An 11,245-nucleotide genomic window follows, 5' to 3' on the forward strand; every position below is an offset into this window, starting at 1 on the left:
CTTTCTAATGGATTGCCATTGCCCTTAGGATAACGTCAAAACTCCCTAACATAGACTAGAAAGAGTAGTGCATGAAATTTCTTCAGCATGAAGCCAGAACTGTTTCCCACTATACTCTCTAGAAACTTCCTGCTACCTCACTGGCCTTCTCTTAGTCCCTTTCACTCAACCTGCTCCCTCCCACCCCAGGGCCATGTTCTACCTGCCTGGATGCTCCCAATCCTTTTTTTTTTTTTTTTAAGATGTTGGGGGTAGGAGTTTATTAATTAATTAATTTATTTTTGGCTGTGTTGGGTCTTAGTTTCTGTGCAAGGGCTTTCTCTAGCTGTGGCAAGCGGGGGCCACTCTTCATCGCAGTACACGGGCCTCTCACTGTTGTGGCCTCTCCCGTTGCGGAGCACAGGCTCCGGACACGCAGGCTCAGAGGCCATGGCTCACGGGCCTAGTTGCTCCGCGGCATGTGGGATCTTCCCGGACCAGGGCTCGAACCCGTGTCCCCTGCATTGGCAGGCGGATTCTCTACCACTGTGCCACCAGGGAAGCCCCCCAATCCTTTTTCCTAACTACTCCCCATCCTTCAGTTCTCAGCTCAAACCTTACTTCCCCAAAGAACATTTTCCTGACTGGTCAAAGATTTATGAAGGCTCTCAAATTGTCACATACCTCTCCTGTATTGCATATATCACAGTGGCTGTTTTTATTTCTTTGTGTGATGATAGGCTTAGTGTCTGCGTCCCCTACTTGACGATGAGCTCTGTAACATTAAGGAACTTGTTTTTGATCACTGCTACCTGAGCAGCAGGTAGTATGTATCTGGCATATAATAAGTACTCAACGAATTGCTAGACTCAATGAATGAAAGAATGACTAAACCTAACTTGCTGTGTAGAAGGATCAAATGTAAGGAAAAAGAAATTGAAAGCTGAAACCATAAGATTGAAGATCACATTGTAAAATGGTCTGGGCCTTGAAACAGTTATGAGGCTGTGGAAAGCAAAAGCTCTTAGACCAAAATCATGTTTAAAGGAAAATAAGACAGAAAAAGATGGAGTTTAGGCTAATGGAAAAAGCAGGAAGGAAGGGGGAGGATGTTGAATCCACTGAATCAAGACAAGACAATTAAACAGGATTTTTTTAAGTTGGGGGGCTATGTGTGTACACATGCACACTTTATAGTCTTCTCACTTTCCAGGTTTTAAAAAAATACTCCCAGGCTTCCCTGGTGGCGCAGTGGTTGAGAATCTGCCTGCCAATGCAGGGGACACGGGTTCGAGCCCTGGTCTGGGGAGATCCCACACGCCTTGGAGCAACTAGGCCCGTGAGCCACAACTACTGAGTCTGCGCGTCCGGAGCCCGTGCTCCGCGACGGGAGAGGCCGCGACAGTGAGAGGCCCCCGGTCTCCGCAACGGGAGAAAGCCCTCGCACAGAAACGAAGACCCAACACAAACAAAAATAAATAAATAAATTTAAAACCTTTCTTTGTTTTTCAATAAAACTGCTAGAATGACGCAGCTCTGTACTGGAAGATTTACCTTCAAAATTCTGCAGATCCAAGTCAAAGCACTCTCCTCCCCATCCCCAGTGTTCTTGATCCGCTTCATCTATGCTATTTAGATTTGGTCCCTAAGTGTCCTGAAAGCAGCTGCCATTTGACCCTTGCCCAGCAATTCTGTTAGCTTCTCACTAACCACATCACCACCTTTGGTGGGAAGGTCCAGGGCTGCTTCATGGTCCAGCCCAGGGATCTTCAAACCATAGGATGAGACCCAGTAGTGAATTTAGTGGGTCAAGATGAGACTATTTTTTAATGGAATGAAACAGAATGGAAAAATAAATATCAGAGTGCATTGCACATAGTAAGGTGTGTCTTGTAAAGCTTTCTAAATTCAATCATGTCTGTATGTATTTGGTTATGATGTAAAATATATATCTTGCCTTGGGTCATGGTTAAAAATGTTTGACAGCTACTGTGATTTAGTGCTGCCTCAGTGTGCTAGGCCGTATAGTGTTCAGTGTATGAATCAGACAAGCAATTTTCCCCCAAGGAGTTTAGTTCAGTAGTTTAGCCTTTGTGTAAATAACACTGATATAAGATAGACAGTAATAAGTATCATAAGACAGCCATAAATAAAGTTTACAGATAATGATAATAACTTAGCCTCTATAATAATAAAATGCTATTTATAAAGTTTATTGAGCACACTTGTGCCAGGCAATGTGCTACGTACTTTACAGGCATTAGCTCATTCAGTCCTCTTAACAACACTATGAAATAGGTCCCATTCTCATCCTCATGTTATAGAAGTAAAAAATGGAGCCTCAGAGACACAAGCAACTTGTCCTGGTTCCCACAGTTGGTTACATGGCAGAACCAGGACTGAACAGCAGTGTCATTTGAGTTCAACACCCATGTTCTTATGCCACTGCATGCAACCATCTTGTTAATCTGACAATTGCCCTTCCCCCATTGTTCTAATAATACCTATTAATAATATTTCTACTTGTACTACCTCTAATAGTACCAATAAAATATTCACGGTAGACCCTTCCTATTATCAGATGGTTACATCTAAGTTTTCAGGCCATAGCAAATTCTCAAAACAAAGTCCCCTCGCTACTCATTAGTTGCAAAATCATTGATCTCTCACTAAAAGAGAACTTCTCTTATCATAAGCCCCCAATTCCAAAACAAAAACAAAGAAGGAGGGAGGGGATCATTATGTGGTATGTGCTTGGTTACCTACCAGAGTTGACTCTTTAGGTCTTTGGGTCCATAAGCATGAGTAGGTGGACATTAATACTTTTCCTTAAGGCAATCAACTAATTCCTGCATAAGTATTCTTTTACCTCCAGGGAGTTCACTGTAAATGTAAATGGTGTTTAAGCTACTAAATGTTAACATGCTTAGTTCATTAAATCTTCTTAGGAATAATTTGTACCAAGGGAGGGTCTGTTAACATCCATATGCCTACCTCAATGTCTGCCAGGGGTGTATATGGTACCCAAAGAAACACTGGTCAAGCCTTTGCCATGGCACAGCCTGAGTGTGAATGCTACTACGTGGGGCACCTGCTGCCAGGTCTGGACAGCCAGTCATAAGAGCACTTGAGTGCTGAATTTGATAGGTCATAGTGGATGAGGCCTCTTGAAAAAAACTGGCTGAGAAAACTGCAAAGAAGAAAAGGGAAAAGGAGGCATGGACTAGCACTTGAATTATCCTTATATGATACTCTTTTTTTCAAAATGCCTCCAGATCACTGTAATTTTTAATTATTAAATATCAGATACCTTTAAATAAATCCTTAATTACACGCAAATTAGAAAGCATACTCACAACACCTGTGAACCCACTGTCCAGCAAAGAGATGCTGGAAGTCTGGTTTTGGACTCTGCATTTGGGGCAAATCTGTTATTTGGTTTTGGTTTTGACTTAGATCCTTGGAAGGCTGAATAGACAATGCCCACAACATCATTTCGGTTTTTCTGTACTTGTGCATGACCAAGGCACAGCATTTGGAACTATTATGAGTGTCAAAATATTGTTTCAAATATAGGTAGGCATTCTAGATGATACATGAACTAAGAATTCCCTTATTATGGCAAGAATAAACTGCTGCACTATAAATAAGAGTTATATAAATGAGCTGTTAAGTTTATATACAAGTACAATGATTATGACAATCAAATAGTTAAGCAGGGAAATAGATTAAGAATATGAATATTAAAGAAGAGTATATTCACTAAATAAGTCTATGAAGAAAATTATATACTTTTTGAGCTAATGAATGTTATAAGAATTAAATAATTCAAGGTCAAGTAGGATAGATTAGATTATATAATTCTAATTTTTTTTTTTTTTCCGGTATGCGGGTCTCTCACTGTTGTGGCCTCTCCCGTTGCGGAGTACAGACTCCGGACGCGCAGGCTCAGCAGCCATGGCTCACGGGCCCAGCCGCTCCGCGGCATGTGGGATCTTCCCGGACCCGGGCACGAACCCGTGTCCCCTGCATCGGCAGGCGGACTCTCAACCACTGCGCCACCAGGGAAGCCCTTCTAATATTTTTGAACTATTTAGTATACTTGTATTTCTAACATGAAACAAAATAATCTTCAAGGACTGAATGTAATTTTCAGGTATCTAATTCCATTTAGACCAGGGGTCCCCAACCCCCAGGCTGCATACTGGTACTGGTCCGCGGCCTGTCAGGAGCCAGGCTGCACAGCAGGAGGTGAACAGCGGGTGAGCAAGTGAAGCTTCATCTGCCGCTCCCCATCGCTCACATTACCACCTGAACCATTCCCCGGCCCCCCCGCCCTGCCCCTCCTGCCCCGTGGAAAAATTGTCTTCAATGAAACCATTACCTGGTGCCAAAAAGGTTGGGGACTGCAGATTTAGACCATAAGCCTTTCAGGAAAAAGTTCTTTTTGAGAATCTTTTACATTTTGTGAGTTTTAATTAAGAATGGAATATCAGGGAGTTCCCTGGTGGCCTAGTGGTTAGGACTCCATGCTTTCAGTGCGGAGGCCCGGGTTTGATCCCTGGTTGGGGAACCATCCCGCATGCCATGCAATGCGGCCAAAATACAAAAATAAATAAATAAATAGAAATTAAGAAAAAAAACCAGTTTAAATAAAAAGCTTAAAAAAAAAAAAGAATGGAATATCAACTTTATCACCTGAAAATTTCACAAGAAAAAACTCCCAAATCACCTACAACAAAGCATCTTCGATTCTCTAGGTAAAAGAGAATATAAAGAGTAAAGAAGAAAATACTAAATACAATTGAGGCACCCTAAAAGTACCTTGTCTTTGCACAGACCTCAGTGGGCAGTGAATAACTATTTAGTTTCACAGATGTGCAGTTCAGTGCCCACAGAAGCAATCTAGCAGTTGACAGGGTTTAAAAAAAACTTGTTCCTGTTCTGAATGTAAAAAAAAATTTAATTCTAAAATGTTAACTTATGGAAGTGTAGCAAGCACTGACTTTAAAAATAAAGTTTCAGGTTTGTTCTTATATCTCACAAGTTCATGCTAAAACGGTGATATTTGGTTTGCGCTGAATATTGATGTTACACTAGGCTTTTCAGTATTTTGTATTTGTCAATCTCATTGCTATTCATTGCTTTACCACATATTACTTAGCCTTGCTTATAAACGAACTTTCCGTGGATGATATTAACTAGTCCTCTTGCTTTTTTCACTCATTATCTTTATGAGATTTGTTTTCTTTGCTATATCATACTCCAATCTGTGTGAATGCCTGAATTTATTGATCCATCCTGTCAATGGGTATTGAGGTTGTGTCTCATTTTGTTTCTTTCCTATTATTGGCAAAGCTTCTCTGAATATTCCTGTGCATGCCTCTTTATGTACACGTGCAAGAGTTCTAGAGCATATTACTAGGAGTTGAACCTCTGGGTCATAGGGGATATGCATCTTTTTTTTTTTTTTTTGGCTGCACCACACAGCTTGCAGGATCCCTGACCAGGAATCGAACCCGGGCCCCCCTCAGTGGAAGCGTGGAGTCCTAACCACCACTGGACCGCCAGGGAATTCCCAGGGGATGTGCATCTTGAGTACATAATGCCAATGTTTTTTTCCAAAGTGGTAGCACTTAATTATACTCCAATCACAGCATCCATATCTATTCTTCCTCTGTAACTTTATAGCAATCTTGTGATACTACTAAGGCTTACAGAGAGAAGCAGCAAGGAATTGTGGAAAGAGAATTATTATGGGTGCCAGAAGATCCTCTACTAATTTCCTTTTAGAAGAGCTGCTGAACGTTTCTGGGTGTCACTTTATTCGCGTCTCAAATGAAGTATTTGGACAAGGAGACCTTTGTGAAATTTCTTTCAGCTCTAAAATTCTTTTATCTCCACTTTACAGTTGGGAATACTGAGACAGAATGATAATTTGCTTTGCCTAAAGTCGCATAGCATATCAGTGGGGCTCAAGTTCCTCATGTGTAAAAAGAGGCTAGACTATACAGTCTTACATGTCACTGCCTATTTTATGGTCTGGACTGAGAGTCTATGGTTGCAGGGCCAACATTAACCACCATGCATTAATTGATCCATTACTATAAACATGAATTAAATACATACTCTGTGCAAGGCAGGCATCATAGATACCAAGGAGCTAAGGGGACACGCCCTCTGTTTTTGAGGAGCTCAAAAGAGAACAGAAGAGATAGATGGGTAAACCAGGACCTATCATGCTATAGTGAGATAAGTGCTGTGATCGAGATATGCACCCATCACAGCGGGAGGGGTGGAAGGGGGAACCAGGGAACACTTATTGAAGTAAATGAAAGCTCCATGAGAGCCTGGACTAGCACTTTTGCCTGTCTTGTATCTAGTACATACTATTGACACTTTCCCAGTGTCTAGCATAGTACCTGGCACAGAATATTCCCTCAATAAATATTTATGAAATGAATGAAGAATAACAATATCTTATCGTCCTGAAACATTTTTACAAAATGCTGCTGTATACATTATCCTAATTGAGCTTATCAGGTCCTTTTGGTACAATCAAAACAGATGGGGTTGGGGCTTCCCTGGTGGCACAGTGGTTGAGAGTCCGCCTGCTGATGTAGGGGACACGGGTTCATGCCCCGGTCCGGGAGGATCCCACATGCCGCGGAGCGGCTGGGCCCGTGAGCCATGGCCGCTGAGCCTGCGCGTCCGGAGCCTGTGCTCCGCAACGGGAGAGGCCACAACAGTGAGAGGCCCGCATACAGCTAAATAAATAAATAAATAAAATAAAATAAAATAAAATAAAAACAAACAAAAAAACAGATGGGGTTGAGAAACAGTCCCTCGAATGGCAAGTATTAGAAGAGATTAAGGAAAACCTGATAAAGTCATTGTTATTTTAGCTATATGAAATCTGATCTTCTTAGCAGGTGTTTCTTACACACGACAGAAAGTTAAATCTGAAATGGATTTAAAAAATCCCTCTCCAATACAGCGTCCTTCATCACACCTTACTTGCCAAAACAACTGTCTCCCATTAAATGCATGAGGCACTCTCTTCCACATTACTGTCCTGCCTGTTTTGCCTGTATATGCTCAAGAAATCAGAAAACAGATGTAGGACTAATTGCTGTGAAAAATCAATGCCTGTCATTTTCTATTTTTATCATGACAATGAATGCTGGATTGTTGCATCTGAACACAAGAATGGGAATTATTCATGTAGAAGAAATCAAACATGAAACAAAGAGCAGCTCTGTAGGAAGAACGGCATTGAACATTTCTGAACTAGAACCACTGCCTGAGATAGCCCCTCAATTTTCCATTCCTACCTTCTTTTTCTGCAAAGTTGAACTGCTCCCTGGGAGCTTTTTTTTTTTTTTTAATTGTTTTTGATCTTAGTATTTACCCAAACAGGGTCTCTGGGAAAGTGTGGAAGCAGTGAGTGTCTGCCGCTTTCCCAATCTAAATAGTTCTCTTCGGTTATCTTGTCTCTTAGCACCTTGTGTTCCTCCCTCCCAGCCCTTACTAACAGCTCCAGGTCACCCAGGGGTGAGGATCTAAAATCAGCATATGAAGTGAAAAGAGCAGAGTGAAAATTACCATTATCAATCATTTAAATCTCCCAGAAAGTACAATATTGGTGGTTTGCCTACACTACCTTGTATATGTATAAATAAATGCATTATGTGCATAGGAATATCCTGTATGTAATACATCATGTAGGCAAAATATATCTCTCAGCATTTTAATCACATAAAAAGGAGAGCATTCAGAATGGAACTCACAGAAGTGCACCAATGCCACGGCTGTTTCTTGGCATAATTCTTTAATGCTTACCATTCCCACTAGTTTTTTTTGTTGTTGTTGTTGTTTGTTTTTTTGCGGTACGCGGGCCTCTCACTGTTGTGGCCTGTCCTGTTGCGGAGCACAGGCTCCGGACGCGCAGGCTCAGCGGCCATGGCTCACGGGCCTAGCCGCTCTGCGGCATGTGAGATCTTCCTGGACCAGGGCACGAACCCGCGTCCCCTGCATCGGCAGGCGGACTCTCAACCACTGCGCCACCAGGGAAGCCCCCCCACTAGTTTTTAATCTCCATAAAGGCAGGGAACCTGCCCAATTTTGATGGCTTCTCTATCCTCTCTCTGTATTTACACCTAACTCAGTTCTGCTTAATAAATAGATGTCAACTGACTAACTTAAAGGTGAGATGGGAGGACAGAGGCAGGATGAGGACAGAGGCAGGATGAGATTTGGTCCAGAACCAGCCTGCTCTGCCACCATGATGACCTCAACAATGACAATGTGTCCTATCAGCTGTCAGCAGATCAGCAACTCTCCTGCAGAGCGCTGGGCCACTCTGCTCCCTTCCTATCTGTCTGGGATGGATGACATTTGAACTCGTAAAAGCCAAATGATGATCAATTTATCCCACAGATTCACTTCATGAATTTCAATGTTTACTGTTTTTAAAGTAATTACACTTATATGTGCATTTCATTAAAAACAGGTACCACAAAAGAGGATGGGATAATGAGTGAATTTTGTTTTCTTTTTCACACTTTCCTGTACTTTTTAAAGTGTTCTACAATGATTATATCTTGTTTTTAAAATCAGAAAAAAATGTTTGAAATATTAAGTATCACATAATCTAATGCCCATTTTAAGCTACTTTAACCTCTTTAGGATTACAAAGACTCAGTATTACACAGTTTAGGATTGTGATAAAAGTGGAGAGACACTATTTGAAAAAGTGACTGTGATCATTCCAAATATTTAAAGTGTGAAAGAGTATTATTTGATTGCTTCAAACTTGGTGCCACGCTTAATCAGAGCCAATCTCTTTCAACTGGACAAAATACATTCTCATTGCTTTAATAAGAAGGTCACCTCTTGACTTAAGTTTGTCCTGAGTTCCATTCACCACTCTGAGGTAGGTACCATTTCCAGGATGCCATAAATGAGGGGTTTAGTAAGGATCAGGGGAAAAAAAGAGGGAGATGAGCCACACTGCTTAGTTTCTACACGTTCAAAATGTGACTATCACCTTCCCATCACTCACCCCTTAACTTCTAGTACTTGGACATTCTGACATAGATAATTTCCTTGCAGATTTAGCTATCACTTGTATAATCCACACTCTCCAACTGTTCTATATGCAAATATGTACAAGGAGAAATAAGAAAAAGCTGATCTACAAAGGTAAAAGGCTGTAGAATGATGACAGCTTCCTCATCTCCCCTCAGGTCAAGCACTGCTTGATACATGAACATCCTTTTACAGATAAGGTTAATTGCCCCTATATGCCGGATATCCCACTGAATTAGAGGACTACTGTACTTACAAAATACAGGAATGGAATTAGATCAAATATGATGTCATGGGAAGCACAGTGGGCTGACCTGAGTTCTGAGCTCCACTACCAAGTATAACTTTGGGTTAATTGTTCATTTAGAAAGTTGAGCTGGAACTCTATGGGCCATGTAAGTTCTAAAGTTCCATTATTTATCAGACTGCAACTTGTAAGCATATCACAGTAACAACTCTGTTTAGTAAATAATTAGTTTTCTTTAGCAGCACTGGGATTTTTGCACGATGCCCATAATTCACATCATTCTGGCATTAGATAAATATTCCTACTACTGAAACATAAGCCTCTTGTAGTCAGTGGCAGATTTGGGATGTAGCTGTATTATCTTCAGCTGTGATCCTCTTAGGGCTACCTAGCTCTACAAGGTCAATGCTCTGACATAGGTCTTGCAAGGTCTACCCAGGTTCTGCCGTAAGCACTCTATAATTTAAGCTGGAAAACCACTACCCGATGTAATAACTCACTATCTAGTACAGACTGAGAGAAACTGCTACTTCATTTAGAATGAAACAAAACAATTTAAATTGCTATCATATGCCTTTTAACTTGAAAGTATTGGCCAAAATGGTAACACGCAATCTAATTAAACTACTATTTACAGTTTGCAGTAGGAATTTTGGGGCTTCATGGATTCCAGGTGGATCAATCCCAAATCTCTAGCTCTGTGTCCAGCCCAGAACCATCTCCTGAGCTTTAGACCAATATAATCCAGATGCTGATTGGATGTCTCTCCCACTTTTCTGCCCACAGACACTTAAAATCAATGCATCCCAAACTGAACCCATCATCTCCTGCTCTTGCATCCCAAATCTGCTGCTCTTTCTTTGTGTAAGATCTAAAGAACAGGACTGCCATTGTCTTGGGGGCTTATGTTTTAAACCTCAGCATGTCAGCTTTGACTGCCCTCTCTCGTGCCTAATCAGTTGTCAAGTCTTGTCAAGTCAATCCCACATTCAGCGTCTCTCCCATCCATCTTCTCCTCCCCTTGTCTACTGCCCTGCCCCCTAGTTTAGACCCTATTCACTCCCAGCTATACTTCGGAAGTGATCTTCTAACTGGTCTCCATGATTTCAGTCTGTACCCTTTCCCCTTCAATCCATCGCTCACACTGCTACCAGAAAAATTGCAAAGACTTAAGATTTATACTCTTCCACCCCCAAATTTTCAGAGGCTCCCTTATGCCTGTTGAATATTGGTTTTCAGACTTAAAAAAAATCGCAACTGATTATCAATTTATTAAAAAGGTTGATTTAAGCATCTGCAATGGCGACTTCAACCTTGACTCCTGGCTCAATACTGATGGAAGTAACCTGTTTCACAACCTCAGAAGGGCTGTGCAAGGTAATGAAGTCGCTTGTGGATCCTCATCTGAAACCAATCCCATCTCAGACCCTCTCACCACAAAGAGTTTTCCTTGTAGTTATTCTTAGAGTCTTGGTGGGCATCCGAACTACTCCTTTCACTTTGAGATTCTTATACTTTGTGCCTCTGATCAAGTCAACACATACCTTCTCCAAAGATTTTGTGTTGCGGCTGGTTAAGGTAATTCTAATTCGGTGAGTTGCCACTTCTGGCGCCAGCGGAGTCTTTCAGGGGTCTTGAAAAGCCATGGCTGCGGCGTGGCTTCCTGACCAGGTGGACCAGCGCTCTGCAGCAGCAGTGACCGCATCTTCCTCGAAGAACCAGACTTTTTAAAATTTTCCAAATCAGATGAATGCTTTCGTAGACAAAAATCTGACACAGACCCCAATGTATAAAACAGATAAAAATTATATTTTATTAATATGAATTTATTTTCTAAGTTAAAAATCATTACATTTATGGATCATAAAGTCAATCAGTGAGGAAAAATGAGGCTCTTCTGATAAACACAAAAATCTAAAATCAAGGGTA

At 41.3% G+C, this 11,245-nt stretch overlaps 1 pseudogene across 1 annotated transcript; it reads right to left on the reverse strand.

Annotated features, from left to right (window-relative positions):
- Nucleotides 1-10,602: 10,602 nt before the first annotated feature.
- LOC309839813 (small ribosomal subunit protein uS10-like) lies at nt 10,603-10,962 on the reverse strand (annotated as a pseudogene). Its single transcript has one exon. The product of its transcript is annotated as a small ribosomal subunit protein uS10-like (transcript).
- Between the last annotated feature and the right edge of the window lie 283 nt (nt 10,963-11,245).

This window comes from Grampus griseus (assembly GCF_964374135.1).
Source record: "Grampus griseus genome assembly, chromosome: X".
Taxonomy (NCBI): Eukaryota; Metazoa; Chordata; class Mammalia; order Artiodactyla; family Delphinidae; genus Grampus; species Grampus griseus.